Here is a 12539-nt window from a genome sequence, read left to right as displayed (position 1 = left end):
AATCTATCCTCTCTATTTTTTTTATGCCATCTCTTATTTTGCGTAGGCTTCAAATTCAAGAGCATTAACTCTGCAAAGTTATTGGTCTCATCGACCTTGTTTCAGGGATTTCCAGTTCCTAGGGATATCTGAGGGTGTAGTCTGTAGGCAGTTGCACTGCTAATTATCATGCTTCTCAGGTCATTCAAGTCCACCAGCTTTCTAAGGGCAAAAAAAGAGTGGACTTCTCTTATATAATTTACAGACTTGGAAACTTAACAGAGGGTCAGGAATGAAGAAAACCAACTTGAAAAGAGATTACAAGAATCCTTGACTACTGTTATGGTAGGAGGTTGATTTGTTTTGTGTTAAAAGTGGTTAGTTTTAATTTCTCCCCGACTTCCACATATTTTGGTTTCGCTTCTCTCTCATGACCACAGTCTTCAAGTCTCATCTAGCAATTTTTCCTTCAATCAATCACTGAATACCTACCTTTCCTTTGATATTGTTCATAATGTTGTTTTTGCTACCTACTAATGAATTGTTTCTGATTCATAATGATCTTGTTTACAACAGAAGAAAATACCGTGTGGTGTTCACAGCTTTAGTTTGCTTGGTTCCACAGTCAACAGTCTTGGCACCGGTAGCAAGGAAATTAAAAGGCGCATTGCCATGGGAAAGTCTGCTGTTAAGGACCTCTCCAAAGTACTGAAGAGCAATGGTGTCTCTCTGGAGACTAAGGTGCGTCTGATACAGGCCATGGTCTTTTCAATCACTTGTTATGCATCAGAGAGTTCGACAATGACCAAGGAGGATAGAAGGAGAATTGATGCCTTTGAGCTGTGGTGCTGGAGAAGAGTATTGAGAGTACCATGGACTGCTAGAAAAACAAACTCATCCTGGAAAGGGTCAAAGCGGATGGCTCCTTGGAAGCAAGGATTCTGAGGCTCTATCTAAAATACTTTGGACATGTTGTGAGGAGAGACTGGTCCTTGGAGAAGGACATCATGCTTGGGAGGTTGGAGGGACAGCGCAGGAGGGGAAGACCCTCTATGAGGTGGATTGATTCAGTGACTGGGGTAATTGGGATGGGAGTGTCAGAGACAGTGCGATTGGCACAAGACAGAGCGGAGTTTAGGCCTGTTGTACATAGGGTCACTATGAGTCACAAGCAACTCGACGGCACGTAACAACAACAAAAGTATACCATCCATAGCTTGTAATACAGGGTTATTACTTTTTGCACTTTCGTGCTTTACTCTAAACAGAAAAATCCAACCATCATTAAGTGAATTCCAACTTGTGATGACCCTCTGTCAGATTTCAAAGGGTATAATTACTAGCAGAAGGACACTACTTTTCTTGCTCCCCTGGGACAGCCAGGCCTTTTGATTGTACATGCTCTGATGGCTTCATGGTAAGGAGATGTGCTGCTCACACAAAGGCATGGAGTTCACATCCCACCAGTTCTGTGAGAGAAGGATGGGCAATCTCCTCTGCAATTTGCTGCCTCTGAAAACCTGCTGCAAAGTCAACTGTGAGTCAATTCTCACTCAACATTACAAAACAACATTCTATATAATGCATAAACCATATAAATGTCAATTCTACAATTTTATCAATTAATTTGTTTGAAAGAGTTTGACATCATTTTTGATATTTTCTTGCTCTCTGCTTTCAGTTCCTACGGCTACACATGCCCCTTCTGACCCATGTCTGGGCAAGTTGATAAGAAAGCTTAGTGATTCCGTCTTTGGTGTCATGAGGGAATTTAAGGTACACACATTTCAACCTTCATATAGAAGTCAATATCTCATAAGCATCCCTAATCATGAAAAAGCTCCAGCACCGGTCTCCTATCCCTGTTCACTCATTCCTTTTTAGTTTTGCATAGGAGCTTACCCTACTCTCCCCGGAAAGATTCAATATGTGACTAATCTAAGAATGTATACTCTTCCTTCCTCTCTCTGGGGGTGTGTGTGTGTGTAGTTTTGTTAATCTTGAAATCCAAGAGAAGAATAACCTCCTGTTGTGGATGATCACAATATCTTATATTATCAAGAGTGTTAGCCCAGCAGTCACCCCATCAGATTATTTAATAGTAGTTAGCATCAACTCACTACAGATTATTTTTTTCATGTTAGCCACACTTTATGACAGAATTTGAAATATAAATAATATTATCTAGATTTCTGAACAGTTCAAAGTCTTTACCTCATAAAAATTAATGACATGCATAGTTCTTGACTGATTAGATTTCAATGGATGGACAGTATCTTACTGAATGACTTAGCCAATGATCGCTGATGGCTCTTTCTCTATTTTTTATTAATTTTAATGAAAGTTTACTGAGATTTAGGGTTTCTAATTATTTTAAGCAATGAAGTGTCATAATGTCATTAAGGGAAATAATAACAAACTTTTCTAAGTCCTTTTGAGGCTACTTTGAATTTTTCAATTCACTACAAATACTAGGAAGTCAATTTTCTACTTTGTTGTCCTATTCATATTCAGTGATATGAAATAACTCCTAGCCTGAATCTAAATATCCATGTATAATTAGCAAACATTACATGGAAAACTTAATAATGATATTATTAATTTTCCTTTAAGAAGTTTAAGTTCAAGACAGTATAAAATAGCAAAAATAAAGCAAAACCAAATATGAAAACATTGTGTCCAATATTTGCCACTTCCTTTTACTTTTTCTGGAAAAGTTTTGTGGAGAAGCCATTATATTCATCCTTTTCCATGTTTCATTATTCTGTCATGCAGAATCACATTTGCAATATTTCATACAGGACAGATTTAAGCTACAAGATAAATGATTCACAAAAGCACACAGCATGCCACAGGCAGAGCCTTTTGTAAACATGGAAGACTCATCATTTTTGACACTCTCCCACTGACATTTCAGAATGGTATAATGATCTCTAATTGCTTAACACTGCAGCCCAGCACTGATTACAATTAAAATACAGATGCTTTTTCCTCCCCTGTTTGGTGTTGCCATGATTTAATTTATCTAGTTTACAACTAACAAAACAGTTAGTGTTTGCATTTTTAAATAATTTATTTATTTAAAATGCAATAAATTATAATTTCCAAGGCTAAGAGGAATGATGGTATTTATTTTGTTGTTGTTATACAAACACATGGTACATATTACATGTAAAAGAAATGCTATTTTAGTCTCTAAGTTAAAGCAGTTTAGTTAGTATGTGCTTACAATATGCAAACACTATTTTGATATGTTGTCTTTATTCCAAAGTGAGAGACTCAAAACCGTTGTGTACCTGGGATACTCTTTAAATTCACTGAAATTAAATTATCTATTCAAATACGAAACTGAGTACCAGGGCTCTTCTCTGTCATATGGTTTCTTACAGAAACATTTGAAATAATGAGAATATTTGTATCTTATAATACTTATCTATTATTATAGGGATTGTCCATTAAAATACAAATAATAAGTAATTTCATAATTTATATATAATGCACATGAGTTTGCTATCTGGCATAAACATTAAGAAACTGCAAATAATTTCATGAACTGAAGAAGCATGCTTTCAGAAGGTATTTGAATAAAAAAATGTATTAGGTGTATGTTTCAAACAAAACTCAACTATGAATAAACTTGACCTTTAGTCAATAATTTTGCCATATTTAGTCGAATGGTTGGAAACATTGCCTTACTTCTCTTGTACCCGTCCTTACTCTCCTCCATCAAGCCTAAACTCATAGCAATGTACTAATTATTGTACTGTTCTAACCTCATTGTGAGTGGAAGTCCCATAGATATTGTTGTAGTTGGTAATTTTCCACTAATTAAACAATTATTTGTTCCAACAGTATTTTTACACCTGGCCTTGAACTGGGACCTGAGCACACTAAGATAAAGAAACAATTATTTCTACTGTTCAGATAACGGGAAAGAAACCAGATCATTGAAAAGCTCATTTAAAAACAATGTGAAAAGTCCTGTAGTAGACGTTTGTGATCGTGCTATAGAAAAACAAAAGAACACATGAGCCTCTTTGCGGCCTCTCTTCTGAGAGATGGAGGCACCAATGTCAGACACATTTACTGGGTTGTAGAAAAACATTTCTGCCAGTGAACAACAACGTGGGCATAGACAAATAGTCATAGCTCAGGCTTCCTGAAAGAACTTCTTTTTCTTTCCTTTCTTTTGATCTGGTAGAAGAGCAACAAAATAGCAAGCAACTTATAAACGTGCAACTAGATCGTCAACACTATGTTTAAATTAGTGACACATGCACTTGTCAAATTCTAGTACCACTTCTGACAGGCATTGTATAGGTTGAGACAGTGTGTTGCTTGATGTCCTGTGAAATAGAACTACTTAATTTCTCTATGTGACATATATTCTACCTGGTAATCAGATTCACTTTCCTACTGATTTCTACTCACTTGGGTTTTCAGGCACTGTACGTAAATTGTAGAGGAGGACTTGTTTCACCTGATGGCCTAAACCGGACATATTTGGTTGGCAGTGTTTTCCCTACCATCTAGATCACCTCATTAGAGCTCTGTTGTTATTGCCATATATCCTTTTGTCAGAACTGGCTCATTAGCTGACCCCTCCCGGTGTGTTTTCAGGTGCTATAAATTAAATGGGAATATCTGGTTCATCTTTCACAGAGCAGCTGGTGGATTGAACCCTCTGCCTCTGACTTGGGAATGCAGATCCATAACTGTTAAGGACTGACACAGTCCATTGTTAGAATTTTGAAATATTTCCACACTATTGGCAAATGGCCACTGCTAAAATCTTCTGAGTAAAAGGACAATTATATGATCAACAATTCTCTTATGACTCCTTCTGTCAATTAAAATGCATAGCTTAGTATAACTTTTTTTATAAAGTACAAAAATGTCTTTTTCTCATTATGTTGATGGGTGCCATCAAGTCAAATATTACTCATAGCAAACCTCCCAATAGCAGATCTGAAACCTGCCCTATCCTGTGCCATGCTCATTACCCCAGACACACTTGACCCCATTCCTGTCAATCCATCACTGTGCCAATCCATCTCACAAAGGGTCTTCCTCTCTTTGGCTGACCCTCCATGTTTCCAGCGATGATATCACTATTCAAGGATAGCCTTTCCTGGGAACATGCACAAAGGATGTGAAAGGAAGTTTTTCCATCCTTGCCTCCAAGGAACATTCAGACTGCACTTTATCCAAGACATTATCTGCTTGTTCTTTGGGCAGTCCATGGGCTATTTCATACGCTTCAGCAACACAGCTCAAAGGCATCCATTCTTGAGTCATCTTTATTCATCGTCCAGCTTTCAGATGCATAGCAAATGATGTGGAAGACTATGGTCTGAATCAGGCACACCTTAGTCTTCACACTAACATCATTGCCCCTGAGTAGTTTGGAGAGTTCGTGGATGGCAGACTTGTCCAATGCAATACACCTCCTCAACTCCTGACTACTGGTAACACAGTTGTTGATTGTGGATCTAAGTTAGATGATATAGTTCACACCTTCAATCTTTTCTTCTATCATGATGTTGCTTCTCAGTCCAGTGTGAAAGATTGTCTTTTTAAATTTTTTTTAATTACTATAGTAGTTTATTTACCAAATTTAAACACATTGTTTTGTAGAACAAATTCTTCCAATTTTCCTTACTCCCCACCCATCGAATTGTACAATTCCATGATTAATTCCCCCTCTCCCCAAAACTGACTGGACGAGATCTATATTTGTTCCTATCCCAAAGAAAGGTGACCCAAAGAATGCGGAAACTACAGAACAATCTCACTGATTTCACATGGAAGCAAGATTTTACTGAAGATTATCCCAAAACGACTGGAACAGCACATCAACAGAGAACTACCAGAAGTCCAGGCTGTGTTTAGAAGGGGTCGTGGTACTAGGGATATTGTAGCTGATGTTAGATGGATCTTAGCTGAAAGCAGGGAATACCAAAGGAATGTCTATCTGTGTTTCATTGACTTTGCAAAGGCATTTGACTGCATAAGAAACTATGGCTGACTCTGAGAAGACTGGGAATCCCAGAACACTTGATCGTTCTAATGCAAAACCTATACTTGAGCCAGGAGGCAGTCATCAGAACAGAGCAAGGGAACACTGCATGGTTCAAAATTGGGAAGGGCGTATGCCAGGGAGGCATCCTATCTCCATACCTTTCCGACCTATATGCAGAACAGATTATCCGGGAGGCTGGGCTCTATGAGAAGAAATGTGGGGTCAAGATTAGGGGACGATTTATCAACAATCTGCGTTATGCAGATGCCACAACCCTGTTTGCTGAAACTGAGGAGGACCTGAAGTGCTTGCTGCAGAGGGTCAAGGACTGCAGCCTACAATATGGATTGAGGCTCAATGTCAAGAAGACAAAGGTTCTCACCACTGGACCAATTGGCAGCATCAGGATGGATGGTGAAGAGATTGAGGTTGTACACAGCTTTAATTTGCTTGGCTCCACAGTCAACAGTCTTGGCACCAACAGCCAGGAAATTAAAAGGCGCATTGCCATGGGAAAGTCTGCTGTTAGGGACCTCTCCAACGTACTAAAGAGCAATGGTGTCTCTCTGGAGACTAAGATGCATCTGATACAGGCCATGGTCTTCGCAATCACTTGTTATGCATCAGAGAGTTGGACAGTGACCAAAGAGGGTAGAAGGAGAATTGATGCCTTTGAGCTGTGGTGCTGGAGAAGAGTATTGAGAATACCATGGACTGCTAGGAAAAGAAACAGATTTGTCCTGGAAAGGGTTAAACCGGGTGGCTCCTTGGAGGCAAAGATTCTGAGGCTCCGTCTAACGTCTAACATACTTTGGACATGTTGTGAGGAGAGACTGGTCCTTGGAGAAGGACATCATGCTGGGGAGAGTGGAGGGACAGTGCAGGAGGGGAAGGCCCTCTATGAGGTGGATTGACTCAGTGACTGGGATAATCGGGATGGGAGTGTCAGAGACAGTGCGATTGGCGCAGGACAGAGCAGAGTTTAGGGCTGTTGTACATAGGGTTGCTATGAGTCACAAGCGACTCGATGGCACATAACAACAACAACAACTCCCCAAAAAATGTTTAAATACTTTCAAGATCTCTCTGAAACATCATAAAGTAGACTTGTACACACACATACAACCATAATCATAAATTTGTCTAAAGGGTGATAAAAATAGTGTTTTAAAAGATTCATTGTCATTGAGTCAGTTTTGACTCAGCAACAGCAAGAGACTCTCTCTCTATTCTGGAGTTTCTGGTAGTTTCCAGTGGGAAAATACACTTGGCCTGTGGGTGAGCTGGGCAATTCCCTATGTAGTAATATAACTAATATTATATTATTATATTTAGTATAGTATATTTAGTATTTTATCATATATCGTATATTGTATATCATATATGATATCATAATATAATGAAAATTCACTACCCATTAAAGACTGCATGTCAGAAAAAGAAAGATTGATATAATACTCTTGAAAATCCACTGGAGGGTCAGCTATTAGTTGCAAATAGATGGGAATGAGAAGGAGAGAACAACAGGGATGACTTAATTTAAATCAGGGCCCTGATTAAAGACTGCACTATCCTGCAAAAAGAAGAAATTAGTAAGATGTTGCCATATATCTGATGTGAGATGGTTTAACCAGGTGTAACAATGTGTGGTGGTCATTTAGGTGTATTCTTAACGACAGTGGCAGAGTGGCTATGTGAGAGGCACGTGTGAGAGATAAAGGTTGACCCAATTTAGGTCTTGGGATATTAGAGGGTAAAAGAAAACAAAACAAAACAACAAACAAATTGTTTATTGTTATGTGCCATCAAGTCGTTTCTGACTCATAGTGACCCTATGCACAACAGCCCTAAACCCTGCTCTATCCTGCGCCAACCGCACCACCTCTGACACACCCAACCCGATTACCCCAGTCACTGAATCAATCCATCTCATAGAGGGTCTTCCCCTCTTGCGCTGTCCCTCTACCCTCCCAAGCATGATGTCCCTCTCCAAGGACCCGTCGTCCCTCCTGGCAACATGTCCAAAGTATGTCAGACGAAGCCCCAGAATCCTTGCTTCCAAGGAGTAGCTTGGTTTAATCCTCTCCAAGATGAATCTGTTTGTTTTCCTGGCAGTCCATGGTACAAAGAAATAAACAAACAAAAATAAATCAAAGACACAGTGTTTTTGCAGTATATACAAATTGCTTTGTCTTTGTGTGGAGTTGGAATGGACTCATAATAACCCTAAATCAAACTGAAGAAATTTGTCTTTCTCCAGTCCAGCAGCTGGTAGATTTTAATTACCTGCCTGTTGGATTGGCAGTAAAACTTCTAACTCACTAGGCCACCAGAACTAAAGGATATAGTAAAGGTTACTAAAGTACGTGAGTGGTATTCCGGAGTAGTTCATGGAGATAGAGTGAAAGGAGAGTGTGATGGATAAGTACATGGGAACAAAGGGACAAGTACTATCACAGCGTCAATGAGTCCCGCTCCACAGCCCATGCTCATGTCTGGACTTGAGAGACAAATCGAGAGCCCAATTGTCAGCTTTGCAGAAATTCAATGCTGGCAGTTAGCTCAGGGACTCATCAAGCTTCAGGAGACTGACTCAGATTGATTTCCACTCAGCAAACCTAGAGGAGACTGATTTATAAATCACCAAGTCAATTTACCAATTTGTAGTGAGAGAATAGCCCAGTCTTGGCAAGCTAGTCACTTCTGGCTGTTTACAAAAACACCCTGAATGTTTGTGTAAAAAGTCTGCTCCTTAGAAAAATTAGGATACATGATTTAGATAGCAATCATATATATAAATCATGTGTAAGTTATATAATTTGTATATAAATGATATAAAAGTTACAAAAGTTATTGCAGTGTAACAACATTAAAAAAGGAACTTGATGTCTATATTGGAAATTTGCACCAAACTATGATCACTAGTGAAATTTAGTTTTTCTATAATCCACTTATCTAGCTTTCTCGGTGTACACTCTGCATATTGAATTTATTAATGCATAAGGCTCAGGATATACAAAACATAATCTGTAAATCTAGACTTAAAATTTTTAAGACTTTTGAGTTAGTCCAGTATTTCTGAGAGTCTTTAATATGACTCTATGCAATAAACTAGATTTTGAGAAAAGTATTTCATAAACACAAAGACAGTATCAAACCAGTGTTTAAGAGAAAAGTCAGAGATTATCTTTTGTTTCCAGTAGAATTCCCAGGAGCTCAACTATTTGTAATACATTTTTAAAAGTTCAATATATGTTTATTAAATATGTAAATTATTAAATTACTAAATTAATTTGGACTTCTTTATCCTCGATTATAATGACCTTTTATTTTCCTCTAGACTCCTTCCTGGCTACTATATTTAGTAAACAAAGGATTTAGCTAAACTACTTTTAATTAAACAAATGTTTGTTTGATTTTTTTTTTTAAATAATCATTGTCATTGAGTTAATTTTAACACAGAGGCATAAACTTGGATTCAACTCTCATTTCTTATGAAAGTTCTTACAACTTTGTTTTATTTAAAGAAAAAAAAATCGTATACTATTTTGAGTAACTTATTTTTAGTTATTCTGTTTCTCTCCAGTGTCTACCAATTAATAATTATATAGGTATTAGAAGTACATATGTTATACAAAGCAATCATTTTTTTAAAGCAATCATTTTTAAAATGATAACAATCATTACTGAAAAGGAGAATCTTAAGAGTTTTAGTAATCTCATTTTGTTTTGGTTTGCCTATAGTGTTGTATGTCTATCTATATTTGGAAACCTTGTGCCTGTATAGTTTTATCAGTATTCCCAATTTAAGAACCAGGATCCTTTTTTTTTTTTTTAGAGAATTTCGAGTCAAATTTAGAGAATTTCGGGTCAAAGATATAGCAGCAGGACAGAACAGAAAGCACTAGAAGAAGTTAGAGTAGGAATGAAGATGTATTTAGTGTTTGGTCCCTTGACTTCCCTTGAGAAATACTTATTCTTTCTGATTATAAGTATCAGTCAGAACTTGCTGTCTCATGCTTTTTATCTCAGTTTAAGATATGACTCAATTACTCTCATCTGTATCTACTTGTCTGCGTAGGTAAGAATATTAAGGCTTAATGCTTACCTGTTTCTTCCAAAAGCCAAAGCGGAGGCAGCTCCATATCCCACACAAATATACATGTTAAAGTTTGACCTCGAGAGACTATTTGAAGGTCCTCACCAAAAAGATAAACATTAGTGAGCAGTTCATATGATTGTTGACTCCTTCAAGTGTAAGGAGACATCGGACTCAAGGTGGTGATGAGGTAGGCGAATAGCGTGGGTGAAGATCTCCCTTTGACTGTGGCTATTGATATGTACCCTGGAGTCTATGCTAACACATAATTGAGTCTCCTATGAGTTTTCAGAGCATGTAAATTACAGTGGAGGAGATGCATCACCCTTCTCCCATGGAGCAGCTGATGGATTCAAACCACCTACCTTTGGGCTGGCAGGCAAATTCCTTATTTGACAAGCTGCCAGAGCTATTTTGCAACTATTTTTTTTTTTAATCTATTACCCAGAACTCACATAAAAGCTCAAAACCCATGAATCTGACAATTATTTCTGTTCAGCTGTTTCATTCATCTCCAGATGTAAATAAGGATTAGAATGGAGCTTTACTGGTTATCTCAAAAAAATTATCTTGTGTCATATAAATCCACAGGAGAATAATGGGAAGTCACAATTTTTGTTTTAAACATAATTATGCAGGAACATACCTGAGCAATTATATTTTTCATAATATTATATTTTAGAATATTAATTTTAACCTATCGAATTATAGGTTACTATTCATACTTCTTATCCTTTAATAGCTTTCTTCGACATCGTTTCAATTTTTATATATGTCACATTTTCTATGGATTCTGTTTATCCATCTTCATTTAAATCTAAAGAATATCCTCTGTTTATAGCCAAGCTTCAAACCATACCTTTCAGGATCAGACTCCTTGTTTTAACAAGATTCCTAGGATCTCTATGAATCTTGGTATCTTGTTAAAATGCAAAGCCAGATTCAGTCTAACCAGGGTGGAAATATAAATTCCCACCAAGAGTCTGAAGAGGAATGAATACTTTTCAAGACTAGTTTTATAGCTACCTGATTGGCATTCCAGTCCTGATAAGCCCTTTACCACCAGTGCAACCTCAGGCCAGTAATTTATCCTCTCTGAGTCATGATCTCATCTGTGAAACAGGGATAATTAGACTTACTTCAACCTACCTGATATTTGTGAGCACATAACACAGTAGTGTAGTTTACATTGCATATGCTATCCATTTTACAGCCTCATGTTGAGGTTAGTTATAGTGTTGTCAATATTTTTCTTTCTTATTTGTTAATGCTAAGCAATATTTTACAGATATTAAGTCAGATATACTTTTAAGAATTGAAAAATGACTGAATTATATTTATCTTTTTTAAATAAGTATGAACTTACCCTCCTCCAGGGAAGTGCTTTTTTTTTTTTTTTTTCAGTGCCAGATATTTATTCCCCCCTCACACGGGGCAGCTCACAGACAATACAAACAGGCATTGGACTCATGGGCAGCACCCCTGGCCTCTGAGGGAAGGACAGGGTGTTCTCATGGCATGTGCATGTGTGACAAGAACAGAGAATGTTCTCTCCTGCCGTCTCACTGGGGAGTGAGGGGACCAAGGGGCAAGCTCCGCCTCTCATACCTCCCAGTCAATGAGAAGCCACCTTGGTGAAAGGTTTCATTCAAACCATTGTAGTAAGTGGAGAAGTGATTGGCCTGGTCCCAGCCATTTCAGGGAAGGTGTAAATGGTAAAGGAAGGTACAGTATGTACTCAGCCATGAGAGGGGGAAAGTGACACCATCAGAAGCCCGTGGTGGTGGTGGGGGGGGGCAGTTATTGGGCTCCTGGGCTGCCTGGTCTCTGGTTCAGCAGGAAGAGGGTAGGAGAGATGAATGGAGCTTATTGCTTGGCATTGATGATGTCCACAAATTTAGGCTTCAGGGACGCACCACCCACGAGGAAGCCATCCACATCAGGCTGGCTTACCAGCTCCTTGCAGGTGGCCCCTGTCACAGAACCTCCGTAAATGATACGAGTACTTTGAGCCACGGTCAGAGACATTGGACTTGAGCCATCCCCAAAGCTTTTCATGTACTTCCATCAAGATCAGAGGAAAATTCATCAACAACCTGCATCATGTAGATGACACAGTCTTACTTGCTGAAAGCGAGGAGAACTTTACTTGTTGCAGAAGATCAAAGTCTATAGCCTTCAATATGGATTGCTTCTTTTTTTTTTTTTTAATTGTCAAATGTTTATTCCCAGTCAGTACGTTCTCTTTTCACCCTGTTGGAAAAAGTTTTTTTTATGTGCACAGGGATTTAATCTTTAGAAAATCCCACTCATCAGTTTTCACCTCTTCAGGTTGTGCATTTCTGGCTTTATTGGATTGCTTCTTGATAGAAGTTGTCAACAATTTCATCTTGCTTGGATTTACAATCAGTACCCTTGATTCCAGCAGTCAAGAGATTA

This window comes from Elephantulus edwardii, unplaced genomic scaffold (assembly GCF_000299155.1).
Source record: "Elephantulus edwardii isolate Elephantulus edwardi_28Jun2011 unplaced genomic scaffold, EleEdw1.0 scaffold00114, whole genome shotgun sequence".
In the NCBI taxonomy this organism is placed as follows: domain Eukaryota; kingdom Metazoa; phylum Chordata; class Mammalia; order Macroscelidea; family Macroscelididae; genus Elephantulus; species Elephantulus edwardii.
Note: the sequence above shows the minus strand (reverse complement) of the source record.